Source organism: Watersipora subatra, chromosome 6 (genome assembly GCF_963576615.1).
Source record: "Watersipora subatra chromosome 6, tzWatSuba1.1, whole genome shotgun sequence".
Taxonomy (NCBI): Eukaryota; Metazoa; Bryozoa; class Gymnolaemata; order Cheilostomatida; family Watersiporidae; genus Watersipora; species Watersipora subatra.
Window position 1 is genome coordinate 27106262 of NC_088713.1, and position 13278 is coordinate 27119539.

Below are 13278 nucleotides of genomic sequence, written 5' to 3' on the forward strand. Positions count from 1 at the left end.
TTTTTCTGCTTCTGATATGAAAAACATGATTTTAAAATATTAACTATAGAGGTAAGACCTATAAATATCTGTGACTCCAAAAAAAATTGTTTCTGTTTCTGTGACAGGAGTTTCAAGCTGGACAACTCTATAATAGTTTTATCAACCAAGTAATTACATACTAATTTAAACTGATTTCAACATGTTCAAGGTTGTTCAAAAATTTTAGACTTGCTCAAATAATGTTTCAACGATACAACAATTTGTTTTAAATTTGATTCAAAAAATTGGAACTTTCAAATTTTATGTTGATAAATGTATTCATCTCCTACTATTATACCTCATATTTACATTTCAGCGTGAAGTCTGATGCAATGGAAATGGCTATGATGAGATTGCTATCTACAATGATGCTTACCCTGCTTACTACCTTTGCCGGTAAAAAATATAAACATTTATAAATTATGTTAGGTAAAAATCATTTGGCTGATTTGTGCATATGTTTGATCAATTATAAAATGTGGTGTTAGACGTTATACTAAAAGTAATAAAGACTTCCCAAGTGCAGCCCAGCTTGTAATTGATTGCCACATAAGATATTAAGGAAATTATCAATCTTTACACTCACCCATGCAAAGTTCTAGATTTCAGTGGAATAAAATAATTTAGGCATTCAATAAATCACTCCCAACAGTTTACTATAAACAATGTAATAAGTTTTAATGAAAAGGTATTTGTCGGGATACTATTTATTATGTCTTTATTTGTAGCAAAACAACATTTTACAGCCTTGAACAGCTCTGTATGTGTCACATCATGGAGCGATGTACAAGTATTCACTACAAGGTCAATAATTGAATGCACTCTGAGATGCCTGGAGTTTTGTCAGCCGTACTGTCAATATGAATCGTCTCACCAATGTGCAGTAGTGCCATTGGGAGGTGTTGACATCTGTTCAAGGGCCAAAAACTCTCTTCCTTCTGAGACTCTCTACTCTAGAGGAAAAGGGATCATTTCTGGCCACCAGACTATTGTCTCATTTGGTAAGAAGCTCTCACATTTAATTACATTTCCAAACACTGTCTATTTTTCTCCCGAGTTGCTGCTGAGTCAAAATATTACGGCTTGAAAAAATGCCGTTGTTATTACGTGACAAATAACAACATGTTACAAATTAGGAACACTTGGTTATAGCAAAATATGACAGCTATAAATGTCCGCAGTTGTTGCTATGGTTAAGATAACAGCAACTTACAAATTAGGAGAACTTGGATAAACTAATTGTAACTACATTTTGAATGCTTGGTTGCTGACTTTTTATAGGAAAGACGGTAACATCTTCAAGTAGATACAGCGGCAGTCTTGCTGGTGTGGTTGACCATGAGTCTTCTTATGTACAAGAGTCATGGTTGTGGACTAATCTTGAAAATAATCCGTGGGTGAAAGTCAATTTAGAAGAAACATATGTGATCATGGGTGTTAAATTCTTCACTCAACCACATGAACAAGGTTAGGTTGCAGGGTTTGTTTTTAGTTTGATTCACATTTAATTACATGTAACTAAGATTGGATTTTTGCAGTAATAGAGACAACTTTATACTATTAGGAACTAGAAATCTTTTAATAAAAACAAACAAATAAAAAAGAGAAAACGAGCTATAAAATGCCGGAACAGCTGACAGTAAGAAGTAAAATAAATTAATAAAAATGTTTACATAAATTGTTAACAGGGATGGTAGAGACTAAAAATTATAAACCAAGTGATCAATAATAACATATACATATAGTATTACTGAGAGCCAAATAACTTATTGAAAGTCAAATAACATAAGAAAAACAAGAGATTGGTTGATCAGGGGAATAGTGTGAGTTCAAGCAGAGAGATTAACTCATTCACTGCGACACAAAATGCTATTTTGATAAAATTGATTCAAATAGATTTTTGAAAATTGTATTACTGCTAGTGTTTTTGCAATATCTTGACAGCCAAAGCAGATATTGTTTTAATGTAAAATAACTTGCATGCAAAACAAAATTTTCTAAAAGATAAGCAAAAAATTGTTTTGTGAATCAATTTCTCACAGAGTTCCTAAAACTTTATTGCATCGAACGAATTCGGTGAATTTCTTAATGCCATGACATTAGTGATCTGGTTTTCCTGTGTTGAAAAATAATTAGAAACAAAATCGCTAAGCAATTTTTTTTAATTAGTTGCTCGTGATGTGCCACAATGTTGTTTTGCTGATAAAAAATTTTGTTTCCTTACCTATTGGGTAGTTTTCATAATCAAAATTAAAGTTAAACTTTATTGACAAACACAAACATTTAAAAACTTGCCTTATTAAGAGCCAAATAACAGAAGAAACACGATCGCCTTACAAACATCGTCCTACAGTCTGTACTTACATTACCGTGATACACATCGGCTTAAAGTAGCGCTAGATTAGACAAAGTAAAGCATGAGTTGTACAGGGAGTGATAAATAAAAAAGCGGGAAACAGGAAAAACATTTCGTATTTTGAGACAGGAAAATTATGGAAATTATGGGAAGAAGATGAGGGAGGAAGGAAAAGAGTAAGATTACACATGATGATAGTAGAAAGTTTGAAAAATAAAAAACGGTTGATGCTGTTTGTGCAAAAAATATAACTCCATGATGTCTCTTAACTCAATTTTTTTCAACAATTTGAGCAAATGAAACCAAATGACAAGCAAATGACAGGCTAAACTGTGCTGTTAGTAACTATTAAGTAGCGATTGGGTCACCCATCTTCTTTTCTGTCTCATTCATATAGCTCTCTTCCAATGTATTTCACAAAATTAACAATGTCAAAGAGAATGGATTGTCTCTAGAATTCACCTGTAGAACATACTGACACAGTTTTTGTGCTGCTTTGAGCTATTTGGTGCTTGGAGGGGATTGCAACACAACTGGTTTTGCTTTTGTTCATGGTTTTTTCATGACACCTATACTTTTTATTGTTTTAGTTTATACTTTTGGGGATTATGAATGTAGGCAAAAATTAAAAAAAGAAGTTAGAATAATGAGGATATTTGGATGAAAGTAGAAGGCAAGAGATTGGATCAAAGTTTAGACAAAAAGCAGAGCAACCAAGAGGTAGTAAAAATTAATGAGATAAAATAAACAAAAATAAATAAACATGGCATAAAATTAAAGGCTTTTACAAACAGTTTAAAAGGAATTTTATAAAAAAAACTCAAAAGTCTTACAGAATGTGTAAAGTGAGTGAAAAAAAATCTGTGAACAAGAGTGAAGTCAAACTATTAAATAAGCATGAATTTAACAGATAATAGAAAATGAGAAATGAGTTAGGATTTGGGGCATAAAATTAAATGTGATAGTTTGCAACAAAACAATAAAACCAGTAAAATGCAAATAAAGCTAAAGTCTACTAAAATGTAAAAGATTAATAGAATAATTATTCTGCTAACCTTTCTTTACTGAAGCACATTATTAGAAAAACTGTAAGTTTTGTAGTTGTAAGATCATTCTGAATTGTTTTCTTTTTCAGAAATTCTACTTAAAAACATGCATGTTTTGATTGGCGAAAGTGCGGCAGACTTTTCTAGCACGTCGATACAGAATTTCTCTTTGACCAATCGTGCCAAGCTTTGCAACTATTACAGCGAAGTTATCCCACACAACAGCAGTCACATGTTTGACTGCATTAGGCCAATGATTGGGCAATATGTTCATGTTACAGAGATTTCTCCCATGACACGTGTGATGACTATTAGTGTGGAGGTTCATGGTTTCCAACTTGCTTAAAGTTGTCACAGATAATAGCAATTTTTGTGTTATGTATTGTTTCTTTTTTGTACACAGTAACCTTGAAGATGTGTAGAAAGAAAAGTATCCAAAAAGATTCATTTAAAATTTACATGTTGTATTCTTTCTGAGCCATGTAGTCAGTACATTATTTGACACAAATTTTTATTTTCTATATGTTATGATCATCAATATGTTTACCCTTTGGATTTAGTACATTTACCCAAGCTTATTGTGTCCTAGCCAAATGTCAAAGTAATTAAACTATTTCCGTATTTTTCACCATGTGCTTTTCAATTGCATAATAAAAAATATAGTTTGCGTTTTCAAGAAATGGTGCCGTTTGCTTATTTAAAATTTAATAACAGACCTATTTTACATGTTGTCCAAGTTGAATTAATTAAAAAAACTTTATTCATGACTTAGTCAAGGGTTAACATGTAAATAATTAGCTAACTGAAACAGTTGAATGCTAGTCATCCAGCAACAAAACACAAACACTACTCTTTACATGTAGTTGATGTATTCTTCTCGTACCGACTTTCATCAATGATAGATGTGCAAAATGTCTACTACCAAATTTGAGCCACTTTTTATTGAAATTATTGAACTTATTTAAAACTTGCTTAATTATGATGATAACAAAATTTTAGCTGTATTTTATGTGTAAGCAGCATCGAACAACGATGGTAAACTTTGAAGTGCAAGTCAGAACAGTCAATTTTACATTTTGTCGCAAGAAATAATCATTAGCTCACTAATCGTATAGGTTTAGCAAACCATATAATGTAGCAACCTTGAAAATATTTGCTTAGCTATATTTGTAAACATGTTGACAGCATTTAACATGTTTCAATTTTCTACTAGATAATGTTTCAATTGAACAAATGGCGAATATTTTTCTTACTCATAAATCAGCACGTTTCAATAAAATGGCTGGCAGTAGGCCAGAAGTTAAAGTCATGCATGTGTAGCATGATTGGTAATGTGTGTATTATCTTCTGTAGTCTAAGACTATAGTAGTTGAATTTGGTGTATCGATGTGTATCACTAATTAACGTAAGCATGCTTATTGCTTCACGTCTAAAACCCAACTGTCTCTATTTATTAATTACAAGTAAAACAGAAAAAGACATTAAAAGTTCAGAGGTCAATAGTAGTAACATGTAATTTGCCTTTTCTATTTATGTTCAAAATAACACAAAATAAAATATATTGTAGAAGATTAAAATTTCAATGCTGAAAAGTCTCATAGGCAATCAACATGTCAAGCTTCTAGTGCATTTGTCACCTTAACCAAACTTTGACATTCTGCAAACTGCCACATTCAAGCAAAGCTCAAACAAGTCAACAGGAGAAACCTCGTCCAGCAGGTGTACTCCTCCAGCAAGTCGCAAACAGCAGCTGCCGTCACACAGGCATCCCGAGTGATCAGTCAGAAGTGCCCCAACAACTAATCCAAAGCGAGCCATTCAACCCAAGCACCAATGGACAACAGGTCACAACCCTGCATGACTAGACAACTCATAACTTGGGTCAAGGTGTGGTTAAGGCTAATCTATTACAGTAAATTTAATTAATTATATTTTAATTATTAACTACATGTATATTTTTTAAACATACATGATGACTGATCTGATGATCTTTTAAACATACATACATGATATGCATCTCCTTTGATCATACATGATGACTGGCTATTTTTATTTCACCAGTTGAATTAATCTCATTTATCAACAGGGTAGATACGCTATTGATATTCACATGCCTTATCTTTCCACCTGTCTACAAGCTACTTATTCTCTATGAAAAACAAGAATTAGAAGTGTGTCCATTTTTACCAATATAAATGTTGACTACCTATGCAAACTAATAAATTGAGTAAATGATAATATACAGGTGAGCATAATCAAACATAAGACAATTCCAAAATCACTACTCAGACACCATGCATTCCAACCTCCACTAGACATTGTCAAACAAGCATAATATACTACTACTAAAACTAAAAATTCCACTGTCATACAGCCCACGACCAAAGAGATATTGGAAAAAAAGAAAGGCTACTGATGGTTGAGAAATGCAATATTAGCAGTCAAATGGCACTGCAGTGCAATAGGATAACTGCAATGGTAGCTGTAATGTACTGGGTGTGGGTGTTATTATATACAACAAATAGCAATAATGAAAGGAAAAGGTTATATGTTTATCTCTCTCCCCCTGCAGTAGAAGAAATTCAATATTGGCCAATATTAGAAGTAAAATGCACTGATATTATTAGAATAACCTATATTATTATTATATCAATAATATAAAACCAATACACAATTTTGTTTACATTTAAAAACGTCATAGTTTTTATAATCTCATAAGTGTAATCTCATAATCTTAAAATCTCATAAGAATCGTTAGAAAAAAATATCATCGTCATTTCGTTTACTTACACTGCGTTGTACATCAGTTAGAATACCGAAGCACTCAAGAGTCTAAAGTGTCAGTTACTTTGAAATCGGCAAAAATGAAACGATTTCAGTACTCCCACGTTAATTACAGAAACCTTTGACAATGCTATAGACTGGTGAAATGTGCGCGTTATTTTTTCGCGAAATGCGCACGACTTCATTGTTCTATTCACTGTCGCTCGGCGTTTTGATTTCCGGTCTTAATTTTTATTAAACCAAGCTTTTCAAGCGTTTGGTGGCGATTTTCGTCCAAATTAATCTGTCTATTTGTGTATAATCCGATCAGATGGGTAAGTTTTAAGATAATGCCGACAGTTTACAAAGACTTGGTAACATATTTAAATAGGCTTAAATGTGTTTTGTATCGTTATTATACTTTAACGACTCTACAAAACGATGGTGGAATATTTTGATGAAATCTTTACACAAGGGTTCGTCTCATTGTTGATGATTAATTTTTGTAAGTTGTGTGCACATGCATTTATCATAAAAACTCTCATACTTCGCTTCCGCTCGTTTGTTCGTGGGACTACTATTAACTACTAAATACTACACTACTATCTAGTCTACTTATTTACATACTACTTCCAACTCCTCCTTCTCTTCCCTTTCCTGTGAAAAAACTCAGCTATCAAAGAATGAGGAATGTTTTAGCTGGTCCCTAGGTGCTATCACTCTCATCATCTATATGTTCCTTTGGCATGTATATTGTGTCATCAAAACTGACCAAATTTATTGTCCTAGTACCCATTTTCTCCAAAACGCTATCATTTATTTCAAGCTCATACAAACAAGGTTTAGGTGCATTTTTACGATGAATGTTTCCTGTTGCTAAAACAGGAAGGTGCTCTCACAGGAAGGTCCTCTTGAACTGGTCAGTTAGAAACGCGTATGTTGATCATAACCCTAATGTTATAGTAACAACCAGCAACCTTACCAAGCTAAAACTTGTGTTTCTTTCAAAAAAAATAACTTTTTAGTTTATATCAAGCTGGCAGAATGTAAAAATACCAAATAACCATGAATTTAATCTTATCAATTCACTTCTTTGACAAGAAAATATCACACGAATAATTTTTTTTGAAAAATTTAAAAATTTGGAAAAAAAGGTGATCAGGTGGTAGTCATAGGTATTTCAATAAGCGACAACAAAAATGTATCATCCTCAGCTTATAGTCATCAAACTAAGCAACATGGTACCTTTTTTCCGTTATCCATCAAACTCTGTGTTTCGGGTAGCGAGTGTTTTGAGTACACCTCCGAGTTAGTTAATTTTTGATGTCACCCTGGATCAATATTCAAGCACCATAGGCTTTTCACATCTCTAAAGTGCTTTGAAATTTAATAGATATGTCATAAACAATTAACTATTCAAGTGGCACAGAGCTTACTCTTTTATGGGTCATGACATTGAAAACAATTACCAGGGATTTATCGGTAATTTTGTTTTTGATGTCACCCTGGATAAATATCCAAGCATCAGAAGCGTGTCCCTTTACCAAAGCGCTTTGGAATATAAGAGATAGACTATAAATAAATAATTACTCAGGTGCATTTTGCAAAGAACTTTGCATTTCGTCATGAAATTGACAACACTAACAAGTTAAATCTCTAGGGAAAATGTTGCACGTCAGCCAGAATAATTATTGACATAAGACTAATCAATATATGACATGTATGTTGCAATTTTGGAATGAAGAAGAAATACATCGATAATCCCATCAATAAATTGTATCTACCTAATCTTAGGTATTTATGTTTAAGGGTTGTTGTTATTTGGATAAACTACCAAGAAACACCACAGCAAATAACACTTATCAAGGTCTGTTTCAATTACAGTTGCTATCTAGAAACTTCTGAAAAAAGTTTGGCATAACTGGGACTGACAAATAAAACATGGTTGTATTAATGAAAAATCCGGTCACCTGAATATGGCAGCAAGGTGCAACAAAAAGCTCTCTTTTGCACTAGTATTTATTGCAAGGCAATAGAATTTAATAGGGAGAGTGGCAGTAAACCCACTTACTGATTAATGAAACCTGACACTCTGTTTCACTACACATAAAATAAATGAAAAAGGCTACAAATTAACATGATTAACAAAGAAAAGTCAACAATTATGTAACAATTGCTGTGTAGCGTTGACTTCTTGTTTGAAATAAAATTGATAGTAGTTTCAAATCAACTTCATGCGCCTATCATGGATGAATATTTCAAAATAGATTAAATTGTTCTTAGATATCTGTTATTTTTGTATTATAGGAAATGGTTATAAGCTGTAGTAAAACATGCAGAATGTTGGCTTATGATCAATATGTAGGCAGTTCTAGTTAAGCAAAGACCATTATGTTAGAAGGACGATATAACCACACATTATTCTTTTCTGAACCGGACCCTAGAAGAAAGACTACTTGCTGCAGCAATCGTTAATGAGAAAAACTGAAGCAAGCAGATTGAAATTCAACGCTATAATTCATGAACCTTTTTTTTAAAAAGGACTAACACTTGTACATATGAAATTCACAGGAAACTATGTACATACTTGTCCTGTAGACCGCTATGGTATATTGCTGTTGCTTAGCAAGCAGTTCTATACAAATATTGGTAAGAAAAATCCCTCAACCCAATGTTGTATTTTCAATGGTTACAATCACATTAAAACTGCTTTAGACTGTCAGGATGCATTTGAAAAAGGAGAGAGTTTTCCTTTGATAAACATCCCAACCTCTGTAACAGAGGTTGGGATGAATATGTTGATGGCTTTGGTTGCATGAATGGAGAATACTGGATAGGTAAAGTCATAACGAGTTTTACAATGAAATGAATTATGTTGGGATTGTTAAAAAATAAAAACGGATTATTGTTTTAGTTGCTCCTTTTTTCATAAAGCTGAATAGTCTTAAGTAAACTAGACAAAATGTTTATACGCTCATTGTTTTGCAGTTTAGTCTGCCACCAGTTTAGAGTCACAGCTCTATAATATGTATGAATAGACATAATCTCGACGCTGAACTATGATGCCTGTCTAGATTGTTGCAAGCAGAGACTTAGGGAAATTGTAGGCTAAGCAAAAAAATGTCAGACCATCGGGATTGCTATTTAAGACTTAGTTATGCAAAATACTTCTACATGTTGGCAACTAACACCAGGTGCTTAGATCATTTGCTTTAGTTGAGTGAAATTTTCTGTGACTTTTACACAGCCTAGAACTATGCTATACATCTAATAAAATGCAATTACATGTAGGTTGGCAGGTGCACTAATATACTTGTTATAATACCAGCATCTAAATAAAAATAAACTGATTTTGCATATACATTTTATATTTTATTGTATAGATTTTGTGAGACTGAAACACTTGCGGTTCAATAATTATATATTTTATAACCATTTTGAGGCTTTGTTATAAATTACAAATACTAATATTAAACTGTAAACTAGCCTCAAGTAATGTTTGTGTATTGGGTTGTATTACCACGTTAAAGACTGAAATCCTTGCGGTTCAATCATTTTATATTTTATATCACCATTTTGAGGCTTTTCTATCAAATACTGGTACTAATAATAGACTGTGAACTAGCCTTAAGGAATGTTTGTGTATTGGGTTGTATTACCACGTTAAAGACTAAAATCCTTGCGGTTCAATCATTTTATATTTTATATAACCATTTTGAGGCTTTTCTATCAATTACTGGTACTAATAATAGACTGTGAACTAGCCTTAAGGAATGTTTGTGTATTGGGTTGAATTACCACATTAAATTCTTCAGGTCTAGAGGCTATTCACTACCTAACGAAGACTAATCAAAAACTGAGTATCTACCTTGAGTCACATGATGGGGAATTTAGAACAGCCAACTATTCTTCTTTCTATGTTAACGACTCATCTACTGACTACGTAAACCATGTGAGTATATTTCTAAGTTATCATTTAGAGAGAGAACGTTCCTAGGCTAATTTAACCTTCACAACTTTAACCTTTGCACCCTAGCATCTCTTTTCAATGCGTGTAAGTAAACTTGAGTAATTTGGCCAACAATCTAAAGTTCCTGAAGCTTTTTTATAACTAGTAAATATGCTCATAATACAAAAATATTTGTAAAAAATTAATAAAAAGTCAGGTAACCTACAGCAAATTTTATTCAACAGAAAAACATTACTTACCCATTATTCAGGCTACTTCATGACTCAAATATACTTTAAATTTATAGTTAGTAGCATACACTTCTTTAATTGTATCAGAAACATTTGTGATCTAGGTCTCAGAAAAAGTCGACACGACTCGCTAATTGATAGCTACCAAATTTGTGATCTCATTCTAATAAAATTTCTTATCATAACGAGGGAAGTAGATATAGCTAACAGAAACTTTTACAAATGGAAGTGAATTGTCGGGTTTAATACCCTGTGCAAGATTTTATTTGATTGATTTACACTGTTACTTGAAAACCGCTTTTGCAAACAGAGCCATTGGATTGCCGCTTTCTCGGCTTTGATAGATTCTTAACCACTCTATGATGCCGGAAAGCTTAAGTTAAAAAAGTTAGGTTAAAATTCAAAAGGAGCCATATTTAGGGTTGGTCTAAAAACCACTTTTACATATGTTACTGCTATATTTTCAAATATACGTTACTATAGGAAATTGAACTCGACAAAAGACTTACATTTAAACAACCTACCATCAAGCTCATATAGGTTAGATTCGCTTGCATACAAAGCGGATTACTAGCACAAGTTGAAGCCTTGACAAGGCTGCAAAAACTCTCATAGAAATTTTGTAGTTACCCCTTATAAATATATTTTGGGAATTTGAGAAGCAATCCACAAGCTAATATATTTTGCTCAAAGTTAACATATGAAAGTTGTAAGACCTCTGCACCTCGTTCAAGTTGGACATAATTTTTCATTGCTTTAAATTTTAATGCTAATTTTTATTGTATAAAATGTCTAAAAACGTTGCCTAAGAAACCAAATAGGCACTTATGTAATTAGTGCGCTGGGGCAAGCCACTTCGTCTGCTATAATTATCTGGCTCACTTGGATTACAACACAAAAAGCACCACATATTTCACAAAACTTGTTGGGGATAAATAGAATTTTGTACATAATTTATTGATAATTAACATTTACAAAAAAACCCTGGTTTTTGTTTGAGAAGTACCTCAAATAACTAAGATAACTAAAAAGAACTTGTCACGACATCATATGATAATTTATTTATTTGAATACAGTATCCGAACTGCAATCGTTGTAATACACGTACAGAAACTCCATTATTTCTAGCTTAGTAGGGCTAACTCATATTTGGTTACTTACTTATCTTTTACTAAATACCTCCCAATACTGACTAATGCTACTTAATACGCTGACTTCGCAACCACATCAAACTGAAACTTACATGTACATGTATTTCACCTCGAAAACAATTATAGCCTGAAGCGCACGATTTCATTATACAACATACAGGTATGATATGAACATACAAAAGTTTCTCGCTCAAAAATTAATTATGATATAGTATGACATTTACTAAAACTTTGCATGATGTTATATATGCAAGATGAATTTTGGGGTACAATATTTTTAGAGGAAAGGTAAAGACACAACCAAATGACCATGGTATTTTTTTAAATGTCTTAAACAATTGGCGTATATTAAAATCATTGCAATGGTAGAGCAATGTGCTGACCTCAGACTATTTTAGGCCTCAGCATATACTGGAGATGCAGGAGATTCTTAGAGTAGTACCAATGATATGAAATTTTTTACACATGATAGAGACAATGACATGTTGGGAGGGAACTGCGCAGAGAGGTACCATGGTAATGAAATTTGTCTGTTTACCCTTGATTGAATATTGTGCAAACTAAAAGATAGCATTGGGTGCAACAGTATGAACTCATGTCATTCTTCAACGATGCATGTCATATTTTATAGCAAAAAAATTAGTTGAATCATAAAAAACTAATCAGCATTTTCAAGTTCAACTCTTACCGTTCTTGTCCTACTTTATTATAAAGATTGAAATTATTTATTGTAATGTAATTTTCCGCATATTAACAAAATTGTTATGCATTGTTATTAGCTTTCATTGTTTAGTATCTTTACTTATTTTAGGAGCTTGGTGGTACCGGTTGTACATGAATGTTCATCTCAATGGCATCTGGTATGCAGGAGGTGAAAGTTCTGTAGCCTGGACAGGAGCACTTTGGAATAGCTGGAAAGGATATATGTACTCATTCAAAACAATATACATGAGACTATCTCGTAAGCTATGATTTATTCTAAGCAGTTATACAATGTTGTGTTGATGTAGACAGTGTCATCTTTAGAGCCAATCTTTTTCATTCTGTAAATCATACTTTTGTTCAATTAATTTAATGCAACCGCTGTAATGAAACAGAAGTTTTATAAGCTTCACTTGCTAATTATTTCATGTTTCAACTTCTTTACTGGTGTATTCACATCACTGGAAATTATATGGATCTGCGCCAAATGCCCTTCTCATAAAGTTTTTATGTAGTTTTTGTTTTTATTGCTGTGTAATAAACTTTGTGTAGAAAATCAAAACTCTTGATGTCAATTTATGGGTAACTCTCATTGGTAATGGGATTTGCGTCCCTTGCCTGAGCTCTGAGCTGCACTGATGAGGCTTCAATAGCCAAAACAGTACTGTCTGTAGCATGAGTATATATATATATATATATATATATATATATATATATATATATATATATATATATATATATATATATATATATATATATATATATATATATATATAAAGATATATATTTATATACAAAAAAAATTGTTTCCTCACACCGGTCAACCCATATGGGTGGTTATTTCTGCTCTAACTCGGGTCTCCTACCAGAGACGTATATAGTAGATATAAATGTATATGTCTACACTATATATACACATGTATATATGTATATAATTATATACATATTTACAGTGTATATATGTATATATATATGCATATATACACTCTTTAAATACACATTCTTTTCATTCAGCAGAATTTTTGTACACAATTCTCTT